This window comes from Balaenoptera musculus, chromosome 2, assembly GCF_009873245.2.
Source record: "Balaenoptera musculus isolate JJ_BM4_2016_0621 chromosome 2, mBalMus1.pri.v3, whole genome shotgun sequence".
In the NCBI taxonomy this organism is placed as follows: domain Eukaryota; kingdom Metazoa; phylum Chordata; class Mammalia; order Artiodactyla; family Balaenopteridae; genus Balaenoptera; species Balaenoptera musculus.
The window spans coordinates 171,834,933-171,848,201 of NC_045786.1; the positions used below are offsets into that span (position 1 = coordinate 171,834,933).

Genomic DNA, 13,269 nt, shown 5'->3' on the forward strand with positions numbered 1-13,269 from the left:
TGACAGGAATATAAATAGATCACATTTTTGTATGGGTTTCATAGACAGATTTGTTATTATTAATAGATCTATAATGAACCATTAAGCAAATATAGATGAACATAAGGAAAAACAGGGTGAAGCGAGACAAAAGATACTGTTAATAAATATTGAAAACACTGATGCCCATTAAATAAATGGGTGAAGGTCACCTGTTTGGCCAAGGTTAGATAGAAAGACACGCGTAAGTAAGGGTCAGTTTAATTGTTCTGCTTCAGACGAAAGACTGAGATTTTCTTTTAACAAGGTAAAAAATTTAGAGAAAAAAAGTAACAGAAACATAAATACTGAGTAACAGAAATGCAGAAAACAAAGATAGTGGTGATTAGGTCTGAATATTTTTATCATCTTCTGTGTTGTGTACACCTCAGAATGAAGTCACTAGACGTGATTTAGAATCGTCCATGGATATGAGCTATGGGTTTGCCTCTGCGAAATAGGAGATGGAGATTACTGTGAGTCATAGTAGAAGTTCTTTCCTCTATGGTTTTATTAAAGTAATTCAATGTATTTAATAAGAAATGAGGAATATAAGTAAAGAAGGAGACTGCATCTCAGTGTTGCGTATGGATATAAAAACCACTATATGGATTAATACATATATAGAAAACAATGTATTAAAGAGAGATATATATTTAAGTAATAATTATTCTATATATATGAAGGCTTTTCTTATTTTTTCTTGAATTGTACTGCTAAAAATAATTAGTGATTTTTTTATTTAATCAAAAAAGAGATGTGTACATAGAAAAAGGACCAATATTGGATTGATGATAATATCTGGTCATCAATATGAGTGATTTACAGTGAATACTTGTCTGGAATTCTGAGGTCTGATATTACATTAATCTATTCCATTCTCAACTCGAGAAGGCATCCTATAGACAGGAATAAATGAGGAGCTTACTTTGCTCTTGTGTTCATATTTTTCATTCTATTATTAAAATAGGAAAATGGGAGAATCTATAAATACATATGTAATTAAAAATAAAGGTGAATGATCTGTATATCTTCTTGGGAGAAATGTCTATTTAGATCTTCTGCCCATTTTTTGATTGGGTTGTTGTTATTTATTTATTTATTATTTTAAAAATTAGTATGTATTGGAGCATGGTTGCTTTACAATGTTGTGTTAGCTTACACTGCACAACAAAATGAATCAGAGCTGCATGAGCTGTTTGTATATTTTGGAGATTAATCCCTTGTTAGTTGCTTGGTTTGCAAATATTTTCCCCCATTCTGTGGGTTTTCTTTTCGTTTTGTTAATGGTTTCCTTTGCTGTGCAAAAGCCTTTCAGTTTAATTAGGTCCCATTTGTTTATTACTGTTTTTATGTTCATTAGTTTAGGAGATGGATCAAAAAAGATCTTGCTGCGGTTTGTGTCACAGAGGGTTCTCCCTATGTTTTCCTCTAAAAGTTTTACACTATCCGGCCTTACATTTAGGTCTTTAATCCATTTTGAGTTTATTTTTGTGTATGGTGCTAGGGTGTGTTCTAATTTCATTCTTCAACATGTAGCTGTCCAGTTTTCCCAGCACCACTTATTGAAGAGACTGTCTTTTCTCCATTGTATATGTATACTTGCCACTTCTGTCATAGATTAGGTGACCATAAATGCGTGGGTTTATCTCTGGACTTTCTATCCTGTACCATTGATCTATATTTCTGTTTTTGTGCCAGTACCATACTGTTTGATGACTATAGCTTTCTAGAAGAGTCTGAAGTCAGGGAGCCTGATTTCTCCAGATCTGTTTTTCTTTCTCAAGATTGCTTTGGCTATTCATAGTCTTTTGTATTTCCATACAAATTGTAACGTTTTTTGTTCTAATTCTGTAAAAAAAAAAATTGGTAATATGATAAGGATTGCTTTGAATCTGTAGATATCTTTGGATACGTAGCCATTTCCAGAATATTGATTCTTTCATCCAAGAATATGGTATATCTCATCATCTGTTTGTGTCATCTTTTATTTCTTTCATCAGCATCTTATAGTTTTCTAATTACAGGCCTTTGGCTTCCTTACGAAGGCTTATTCCTAGCTATTTTATTCTTTTTGATGCAACGGTAAATATGATTGTTTCCATAATCCCTATTTATGAACTTCCGTTGTTAGAGTATAGTAATGCAAGAGATTTCTGTGTATTAGTTGTGAATCCTGCAACTTTTCCAAATTCATTGAAGAGCTCTACTAGTTTTCCAGTATCATATATATGATTTTATATGTATAGTATAATATCATCGGCAAATAGTGACAGTTTTACATTTTCTTTTCCAATTTGGATCACTTTTAATTCTTTTTTTTTTTTTTTTTTTTTTTTTACCATTCAGTATTACTTTATTATTTTTTTTTTTTTTAATTTTTTTTTTTATTTTTATTTTTTATTCACACACACACACACACTGTATTTTATTTTTACAAGACATAAATAGACTGACACCAAGCATTGTACATGGATGACCACAACAAAAGCAACAATGATTGCAATTACCAAACATGAAACACACTCATACTATGTCATAATATTGACATTCAGTCCAGTAATCCTCCACTGTAACAGCTCCTTTACTTTGCAGTGAAAATTGATTTGTATATTCTTTGCCTCTGAGACCTTGTGGGATTTTTTTTTTTTTTAAATTCAGACAGAAAGTCACAAAAATTATACTCATCCTCATCAGTTCACTCAGTCCCATGTAATTAATTTTTTTTCATCTTGATCTTTTGTTAGCACTTTTATGAGTTCATCAGTTTTTCTTTAGAGTTCTGAAAATGCTTATTCATTCAGTTCAGCAGTACACTCAGTTACCAGAAACCTGTACTTGTCAGAGTCTTTTCCATGAATTTCTTGAAGATGAAACCCTTTTATAGGAACATATTTGCAAAATCATCAGAGTACACCCAGAACTGTCTGTAAATGACAAAAGACTTAAAAATGACCACGGTTAAAGATTTGATGAAAGTTCATAATAATGCAGTTGACAAGAAAATTAGTTATTTCTGAGATATACATTTTAAAGTAATAACTAGGATTATTACTTATAACATTATACCAGAACATGTAAGATTTTTAGAAATTTCATGTAATGTCTGAAACATTTATATTAACATATTTCCATACATATTTCCATACAAATACAAATATAAGATTTTTAGAAATTTCATGTAATGTCTGAAACATTTATATTAACATATTTCCATACATATTTCCATACAAATACAAATATAAGATTTTTAGAAATTTCATGTAATGTCTGAAACATTTATATTAACATATTTCCATACAAATAACCCAATGAAAGTTTAGTATTAGTTGTTTTGTTTGTTTTTTTATACTGCAGGTTCTTATTAGGCATCAGTTTCATACACATCAGTGTATACATGTCAATCCCAATTGCCCAATCCAGCACACCACCATCCCCACCTCACCGCAGTTTTCCCCCCTTGGTGTCCATATGACCATTCTCTACATTTGTGTCTCAACTTCTGCCCTGCAAACTGGCTCATCTGTACCATTTTTCTAGATTCCGCATACATGCATTAATATACGATATTTGTTTTTCTCTTTCTGACTTACTTCACTCTGTATGACAGTCTCTAGATCCATCCATGTCTCAACAAATGACTCAATTTCGTTCCTTTTTATGGCTGAGTAATATTCCATTGTATATATGTACCACAACTTCTTTATCCATTCATCTGTTGATGGGCATTTAGGTTGCTTCCATGACCTGGCTATTGTAAATAGTGCTGCAATGAACATTCGGGTGCATGTGTCTTTTTGAATTACGGTTTTCTCTGGGTATATGCCCAGTAGTGGGATTGCTGGGTCATATGGTAATTCTATTTTTAGTTTTTTAAGGAACCTCCATACTGTTCTCCATAGTGGCTGTATCAATTTACATTCCCACCAACAGTGCAAGAGGGTTCCCTTTTCTCCACACCCTCTCCAGCATTTGTTGTTTGTCGAATTTCTGATGATGCCCATTCTAACAGGAGTGAGGTGATACCTCATTGTAGTTTTGATTTGCATTTCTCTAATAATTAGTGATGTTGAGCATCTTTTCATGTGCTTCGTGGCCATCTGTATGTCTTCTTTGGAGAAATGTCTATTTAGGTCTTGTGCCCATTTTTGGATTGGGGTGTTTGTTTCTTTGATATTGAGCTGAATGAGCTGTTTATATATTTTGGAGATTAATCCTTTGTCCGTTGATTCATTTGCAAATATTTTCTCCCATTCTGAGGGTTGTCTTTTCGTCTTGTTTATGGTTTCCTTTGCTGTGCAAAAGCTTTGAAGTTTCATTAGGTCCCATTTGTTTATTTTTGTTTTTATTTCCATTACTCTAGGAGGTGGATCAAAAAAGATCTTGCTGTGATTTATGTCAAAGAGTGTTCTTCCTATGTTTTCCTCTAAGAGTTTTATAGTGTCCAGTCTTATATTTAGGTCTCTAATCCATTTTGAGTTTATTTTTGTGTATGGTGTTAGGGAGTATTCTACTTTCATTCTTTTACATGTAGCTGTCCAGTTTTCCCAGCACCACTCACTGAAGAGACTGTCCTTTCTCCATTGTATATCTTTGCCTCCTTTGTCATAGATTAGTTGACCATAGGTGCGTGGGTTAATCTCTGGGCTTTCTATCTTGTTCCATTGATCTATGTTTCTGTTTTTGTGCCAGTACCATACTGTCTTGATTACTGTAGCTTTGTAGTATAGTCTGAAGTCTGGGAGTCTGATTCCTCCAGCTCCATTTTTTTCCCTCAAGACTGCTTTGGCTATTCGGGGTCTTTTGTGTCTCCATACAAATTTTAAGATGATTTGTTCTAGCTCCGTAAAAAATGCCATTGGTAATTTGATAGGGATTGCATTGAATCTGTAGATTGCTTTGGGTAGTATACTCATTTTCACAATGTTGATTCTTCCAATCCAAGAACATGGTATATCTCTCCATCTGTTGGTATCATCTTTAATTTCTTTCATCAGTGTCTTATAGTTTTCTGCATACAGGTCTTTCGTCTCCCTAGGTAGGTTTATTCCTAGGTATTTTATTCTTTTTGTTGCAATGGTAAATGGGAGTGTTTCCATAATTTCTCTTTCAGATTTTTCATCATTAGTGTATAGGAATGCAAGAGATTTCTGTGCATTAATTTTGTATCCTGCAACTTTACCATATTCATTAATCAGCTCTAGCAGTTTTCTGGTGGCAGTTTTAGGATTCTCTATGTATAGTATCATGTCATCCGCAAACAGTGACAGTTTTACTTCTTCTTTTCCAATTTGTATTCCTTTTATTTCTTTTTCTTCTCTGATTGCCGTGGCTAGGACTTCCAGAACTATGTTGAATAATAGTGGTGAGAGTGGACATCCTTGTCTCGTTCCTGATCTTAGAGGAAATGCTTTCAGTTTTTCACCATTGAGAATGATGTTTGCTGTGGGTTTGTCATATATGGCCTTTATTATGTTGAGGTAGGTTCCCTCTATGCCCACTTTCTGGAGAGTTTTTATCAGAAATGGGTGTTGAATTTTGTCAAAAGCTTTTTCTGCATCTATTGAGATGATCATATGGTTTTTATTCTTCAATTTGTTAATATGGTGTATCACATTGATTGATTTGCGTATATTGAAGAATCCTTGCATCCCTGGGATAAATCCCACTTGATCGTGGTGTATGATCCTTTTAATGTGTTGCTGGATTCTGTTTGCTAGTATTTTGTTGAGGATTTTTGCATCTATATTCATCAGTGATATTGGTCTGTAATTTTCTTTTTTTGTAGTGTCTTTGTCTGGTTTTGGTATCAGGGTGATGGTGGCCTCATAGAATGAGTTTGGGAGTGTTCCTTCCTCTGCAATTTTTTGGAAGAGTTTGAGAAGGATGGGTGTTAGCTCTTCTCTAAATGTTTGATAGAATTCACCTGTGAAGCCATCTGGTCCTGGACTTTTGTTTGTTGGAAGATTTTTAATCACAGTTTCAATTTCATTACTTGTGATTGGTCTGTTCATATTTTCTGTTTCTTCCTGATTCAGTCTGGGAAGGTTATACCTTTCTAAGAATTTGTCCATTTCTTCCAGGTTGTCCATTTTATTGGCATAAAGTTGCTTGTAGTAGTCTCTTAGGATGCTTTGTATTTCTGTGGTGTCTGTTGTAACTTCTCCTTTTTCATTTCTGATTTTATTGAATTGAGTCCTCTCCCTCTTTTTCTTGATGAGTCTGGCCAACGGCTTATCAATTTTGTTTATCTTCTCAAAGAACCAACTTTTAGTTTTATTGATCTTTGCTATTGTTTTCTTTGTTTCTATTTCATTTATTTCTGCTCTGATCTTTATGATTTCTTTCCTTCTGCTAACTTTGGGTTTTGTTTGTTCTTCTTTCTCTAGTTTCTTTAGGTGTAAGGTTAGATTGTTTACTTGAGATTTTTCTTGTTTCTTTAGGTAGGCTTGTATAGCTATAAACTTCCCTCTTAGAACCGCTTTTGCTGCATCCCATAGGTTTTGGGTCGTCGTGTTTTCATTGTCATTTGTCTCTAGGTATTTTTTGATTTCCTCTTTGATTTCTTCAGTGATCTCTTGGTTATTTAGTAACGTATTGTTTAGCCTCCATGTGTTTGTCCTTTTTACGTTTTTTTCCCTGTAATTCATTTCTAATCTCATAGTGTTGTGGTCAGAAAAGATGCTTGATATGATTTCAATTTTCTTAAATTTACTGAGGCTTGATTTGTGACCCAAGATGTGATCTATCCTGGAGAATGTTCCGTGCGCACTTGAGAAGAACGTGTAATCTGCTGTTTTTGGATGGAATGTCCTATATATATCAATTAAATCTATCTGGTCTATTGTGTCATTTAAAGCTTCTGTTTCCTTATTTATTTTCATTTTGGATGATCTGTCCATTGGTGTAAGTGAGGTGTTAAAGTCCCCCACTATTATTGTGTTACTGTCGATTTCCTCTTTTATAGCAGTTAGCAGTTGCCTTATGTATTGAGGTGCTCCTATGTTGGGTGCATATATATTTATAATTGTTATATCTTCTTCTTGGATTGATCCCTGGATCATTATGTAGTGTCCTTCCTTGTCTCTTGTAACATTCTTTATTTTAAAGTCTATTTTATCTGATATGAGTATAGCTACTCCAGCTTTCTTTTGATTTCCATTTGCATGGAATATCTTTTTCCATCCCCTCACTTTCAGTCTGTATGTGTCCCTAGGTCTAAAGTGGGTCTCTTGTAGACAGCATATATATGGGTCTTGTTTTTGTATCCATTCAGCCAGTCTATGTCTTTTGGTTGGGGCATTTAATCCATTCACGTTTAAGGTAATTATCGATATGTATGTTCCTATGACCATTTTCTTAATTGTTTTGGGTTTGTCTTTGTAGGTCCTTTTCTTCTCTTGTGTTTCCCACTTAGAGAAGTTCCTTTAGCATTTGTTGTAGAGCTGGTTTGGTGGTGCTGAATTCTCTTAGCTTTTGCTTGTCTGCAAAGCTTTTGATTTCTCCATCAAATCTAAATGAGATCCTTGCCGGTAGAGTAATCTTGGTTGCAGGTTCTTCCCCTTCATCACTTTAAGTATATCATGCCACTCCCTTCTGGCTTGCAGAGTTTCTGCTGAGAAATCAGCTGTTAACCTTATGGGAGTTCCCTTGTATGTTATTTGTCGTTTTTCCCTTGCTGCTTTCAATAATTTTTCTTTGTCTTTAATTTTTGCCACTTTGATTACTATGTGTCTCGGCGTGTTTCTCCTTGGGTTTATTCTGTATGGGACTCTCTGCGCTTCCTGGACTTGGGTGGCTATTTCCTTTCCCATGTTAGGGAAGTTTTCGACTATAATCTCTTCAAATATTCTCTCTGGTCCTTTCTCTCTCTCTTCTCCTTCTGGGACCCCTATAATGCGAATGTTGTTGCGTTTAATGTTGTCCCAGAGGTCTCTTAGGCTGTCTTCATTTCTTTTCATTCTTTTTTCTTTAGTCTGTTCTGCAGCAGTGAATTCCACCATTCTGTCTTCCAGGTCACTTATCCGTTCTTCTGCCTCAGTTATTCTGCTATTGATTCCTTCTAGTGTAGTTTTCATTTCAGTTATTGTATTGGTGATCTCTGTTTGTTTGTTCTTTAATTCTTCTAGGTCTTTGTTAATCATTTCTTGCATCTTCTCAATCTTTGCCTCCATTCTTATTCCGAGGTCCTGGATCATCTTCACTATCATTATTCTGAATTCTTTTTCTGGAAGGTTGCCTATCTCCACTTCATTTAGTTGTTTTTCTGGGGTTTTTTCTTGTTCCTTCATCTGGTGCATAGCCCTCTGCCTTTTCATCTTCTCTATCTTTCTGTAACTGTGGTTTTTGGTCCACAGGCTGCAGGATCGTAGTTTTTCTTGCTTCTGTTGTCTGCCCTCTGGTGGTTGAGGCTATCTAAGAGGCTTGATGGGAGGCTCTGGTGGTGGGTAGAGCCGACCGTTGCTGTGGCGGTCAGAGCTCAGTAAAACCTTAATCCACTTGACTGTTGATGGGTGGGGCTGGGTTCCCTCCCTGTTGCTGTGGCGGTCAGAGCTCAGTAAAACCTTAATCCACTTGACTGTTGATGGGTGGGGCTGGGTTCCCTCCCTGTTGGTTGTTTTGCCTGAGGCAACCCAACACTGGAGCCTACCGGTGCTCTTTGGTGGGGTCAATGGCAGACTCTGGGAGGGCTCACGCCAAGGAGAACTTCCCAGAGCCTCTGCTGCCAGTGTCCTTATCCCCACGGTGAAACAGAGCCACCACTCGCCTCTGCAGGAGACCCCCCAACACCAGCAGGTAGGTCCGGTTCAGTCTCCCCCAGGGTCACTGCTCCTTCCCCTGGGTCCCGATGCACACATTACTTTGTGTGTGCCCTCCAAGAGTGGGGTCTCTGTTTCCCCCAGTCCTGTCAAAGTCCTGCAATCAATTCCCTCTAGGCTTCAAAGTCTGATTCTCTAGGAATTCCTCCTCCCGTTGCCGGACCCCCAGGTTGGGAAGCCTGACGTGGGGCTCAGAACCTTCACTCCAGTGGGTGGAATTCTGTGGTATAAGTGTTCGCCAGTCTGTGAGTCACCCACCCAGCAGTTATGGGATTTGATTTTACTCTGATTGCGCCCCTCCTACCGTCTCACTGTGGCTTCTCCTCTGTCCTTGGACGCGGGGTATCCTCCTTGGTGAAGTCCAGGGTCTTCCTGTCAATGATTGTCCAGCAGCCAGTGGTGATTCTGGTGCTCTCGCAAGAGGGAGTGAGAGCACGTCCTTCTACTCCGCCATCTTGGTTAATCTCACTTTTAATTCTTTTCTTCTCTGATACCAGTGGTTAGGGCTTCCAAAACTATGCTGAATTATACCCAAATAAAAATTTTAAAATATTATGTGAACGAAAAAAAGAACAATTTCCAATTATGGGAAATATGGGTGGAGACAATAGATAGCTAGTTGGAAGCAGCCACATAGCACAGGGAGATCAGCTCGGTGACCACCTAGAGGGGTGGGATAGGGAGGGTGGGAGGGAGGGAGATGCAAGAGGGAAGAGACATGGGGACATATGTATATGTATAACTGATTCACTTTGTTATAAAGCAGAAACTAACACACCATTGTAAAGCAATTATACTCCGATAAAGATGTTTAAAAAAAAAGATATACCAGCAATATGTCAAACAAAGACTGAATTTCAATTATAAAGCCACGGGACATGACTGTTACCACTTAGGGTAAGAAGGAGGGGTCAGGAGAAGTGGTTGACAACCTTCATATTCTGGTGCAGCGGCAAGATCGAAGATTCTTTTTCAACAGGTTTCACATATCCTCAACATTAGGGATTGCCTAAATAATGATGTGAATGTGGAAGCAGGGATGAGTGGAGAGTGCCGAGTGCCTCCACCATTTTTATCTTCTGCTTTGCTTTATCCTCCTCAGAGTGGATGCACTGGACCAGAAATGAGGATTCTTCCTTGAATGCCAGCCTAGGAGGGCATCTTGGTCACAGGAGCCCGGACACCCATGTGAGCATCATCTAGTTCCTAGTCTGGGGATGGGTGGATTCTCTAAAAGTAATGACTGTGCTAACAAAATGGGTGAAAGAAAATTAAAGGAGAACATCTTTATCCCATTGATAAACAAAGAACTGTTGCGAAGCAAAAACCTGATAATAAATATGAGAGAGATATAATGATGTGAGAATGGTTATAGAGACAGGTGAACGATATTGAGGTCTCGCTGGGTTTTGCAAACCATAGAGTGTCAAAATTGGCATTAGTGAAGTAACGCATGAATCAGTGAAACATATAGAATGAAGAGAAAGTCATCTTTTCTGGATCGATGATGATAAATGCCAGTGCATGAGTCATCGATGACGAATAATACGTGTCTGGAACTCTGAGGTCCAATACACAGGAAATGTGGTCTATCTCTTCATGCGTTTTCACTGGTTATGCTAATTGAGCCAATGAAAGCATCAGTAAACAAATCTGCTGATCCATGGAGAGAAAGTCTCAATCTCGGTCATTACCTTCTCTGTTTGGTACTTTTCAGAATAGAAGCTCAAGGCGATTTCAGCCTCCATTTTGATCAAACTTCTCCTTTTCAGGTTGCTATGGGACAGAGACCCAGGTGAGTCATGGCCAGGGTTCCTGTCTTGGTTTGGGGAATTTGTTTAAGTGTTTTCATTGTATTCTCAAAAGTCATCGATATATATCAAAGGGTTGACGAAGGCCCGTTGAAAAATAAACCATGAGCGCTTATGCTGATGAAGTGATCATCTAAATCCTGGAAATGCATTAAGGAAAGAGATCTCATGTATGATGATAGTGATTGGACAGAAGTTAGGGATATTCGCAGGTCTTGTTCTTGGGTTTGGGGTATTCGTGTCTTTCTTTCATTAGTATCAATGGTGTAATGATTTATTTGATAGAGATATGTCAATGAATGAAGTAAAATTGGACCCAAGGGGACCAAAGATGAAGTTGGGTAGAGGATAAAGCAGGGGCAAGGAACTATAAGTATCTGGAATTTGAGGGCCAAGAAGGATACATACTCTGTTTTCTACATTGATTTCTTCCTATGGACAGATGTTCAGAATATATAACATCATGCTCTTAGTTTGGGTTACTCAATTTAGATTTCATATTATTAATTGATAAGTGATAGAACCGTTCAAAATATGTAAATAGTAGATTGAGAAGAAAAAGTCAGTTAATTCCCACAGTGGACACATGTGGTCTGGCAAGAAGCAATCCTAAATATTTCCACTGGTAATGACCGTTAATAACAAATGGATCTAGGAGGTCAGCTGTTTGGCCAAGCTTCATGTAGATGTGAATAATTAAGAGTCAATTTTATTGTTCTGGGGTGCTCTCAAGTTTGATGGTATTTTTGTTTGTAGAAAAAGAAAAATCTCTGCATTATGAAAGAGTGAACAATTCCTCATGATTGAGAACATTAAATCTGGAAAGAATGCATCAAAGTCCATAAAGTTCCTTTCTCTCTCTTTTGTTTCATCGACTGTGCTTTCTATTGATTAAAGTGGACACATTCGAGCTGATCAAGCTATCAGTATTTCGTGGTGAAACACCTTATGATTGCAGGAAGCCCTGTGAGTAATAATCAAATTTCATGTCATGGTTTCTGTTATTATTGTGTCCCTCTGTGTCTGCATTCAGTGTAGTATTGGAGAGATCCCTATAGGAAAACCAAGGCCAATGAAGCTCGCTGATAAATGTTACATTTTATGAAACATAAATTGATTACTGCCCTGATGAAAAAAACAAAACAAAAGAAACCACAACAACACAAAACCATCATCGTGATTTACAGGAGAAACACACTGCTGTGAGAATGAAGTAATGAGAGAAGAGGGATATCGTGACTGCCCTTAAGTTTTGTGATTAATAGGGTTTTCAATATTTATGAGAGATTTATTGCCTCAATCAGTACACGATATAGAAATACGCGAAGAGAAGGAGGGACAGTATTGGATCGAGGATGACTACTGGTGGCGTATGTGTCGTGTATGATGAATACGTGTCTGGAACTCTGAGGTCCGATGCAAATGGAATCTAGTCCATTGTGCTATTGGAAGTGACCCTGGGGGCTGAAGTCAGGAATGAATGAGGGACTTCTTTGTAGTCTTTGTGTTCTTGCCTTTTCATTCTGTTCATACAATTGAAAAACTGAGGCTCTCTTCATAAATATATGAATAAAAATAAAGATGAATGATGGAGAACAATTTCCAGTGACGGAAATATGGGTGGAGATGAGCTATACCATTAATATGTCAATGAAAGCCTGAATTTCAATTAAAATTCCATGGCACAGGACTGTTACCACTCATGGTATTGAGGAGGGGCCCAGGAGAATCGGTAGACAACCCTGATATTCTGGCACAGTGGCAAGATCGAAGTGGTTCCTTTTCAACAGATTTCACATATCCGCCACATTAGGGATGGCCTAAATAACGATGTGAATGTGGAAGCAGGGATAAGTGGAGAGTGTCTCCACCATTTTTATCATCTGCTTTGCTTTATACTCTTCGGAGTGGACATGCTGGATCAGAAACGAGGATTCTTCCTTGAGCACCAGCCTAGGATAGTATCTCGGTTGTAAAATTTAGGAGACCTGTGTGAGCATCATCTAGTTCCTAGTCTGGAGGTGGGTGTTTTCACTAAAGTAATGACTATGCTAACAAAATGGATGAAAGGAAATTAAAGGAAGGCATCTTTATCCCACTGATAAACAAGGAACTATTGTGAAGGAAAAACCCGATAATAAATATGAGAGAAATATGATGACGTGAGAATGGTTCTAGAGACAGGTGAGCGATATTGAGGCCTCGGTGGGTTTTGCAAACTCTAGAGTGTCAAAATTGGCATTCATTAGTGAATTAAAGCATGAATCAGTGAAACATATAGAATAAGAGAAAGTCATCTTTTCTGTATCGATAATTATAAATGCCAGCATATGAGTTATCGATGACAAATAATATGTGTCTGGAACTCTGAGGTCCAATATAAAAGATAAGTGGCCTTTCTCCTCATACGTTTTCATTGGTTATCCTAAATGAGTCAATGAAAGCATCAATCAACAAATCTGCAGAATCATGGAGAGAAAGTCTCCATCTCGATCATCACCTTCTCTGTTTGGTACTTTTCAGAATAGAAGCTCAAGGTGATTTCAGCCTCCATTTTGATCAAGCTTCTCCTTTTTCAGGTTTTATGGGACAGAGACCCAGGTGAGTCATGGCCAGGTTTC

General features: G+C 37.3%; 1 long non-coding RNA gene and 4 other non-coding genes across 5 annotated transcripts; all 5 read left to right on the top strand.

Moving 5' to 3' along the window:
* The first annotated feature begins 309 nt into the window (after positions 1 to 309).
* LOC118890954 lies at positions 310 to 10,632 on the top strand. The gene is made up of 3 exons (XR_005018868.1): positions 310 to 494; positions 9,940 to 10,025; positions 10,555 to 10,632. It is a non-coding gene; the product is annotated as an uncharacterized LOC118890954 (long non-coding RNA).
* LOC118891524 lies at positions 803 to 876 on the top strand. The gene has a single exon (XR_005019086.1). It is a non-coding gene; the product is annotated as a small nucleolar RNA SNORD113/SNORD114 family (small nucleolar RNA).
* On the top strand, positions 10,335 to 10,409 carry LOC118891485. Its single transcript, XR_005019053.1, has one exon. It is a non-coding gene; the product is annotated as a small nucleolar RNA SNORD113/SNORD114 family (small nucleolar RNA).
* Positions 10,633 to 11,993: 1,361 nt separating the features above from the next.
* On the top strand, positions 11,994 to 12,065 carry LOC118891477. Its single transcript, XR_005019046.1, has one exon. It is a non-coding gene; the product is annotated as a small nucleolar RNA SNORD113/SNORD114 family (small nucleolar RNA).
* Positions 12,066 to 12,951: 886 nt separating this feature from the next.
* LOC118891518 lies at positions 12,952 to 13,026 on the top strand. Its single transcript, XR_005019081.1, has one exon. It is a non-coding gene; the product is annotated as a small nucleolar RNA SNORD113/SNORD114 family (small nucleolar RNA).
* Positions 13,027 to 13,269: the final 243 nt, after the last annotated feature.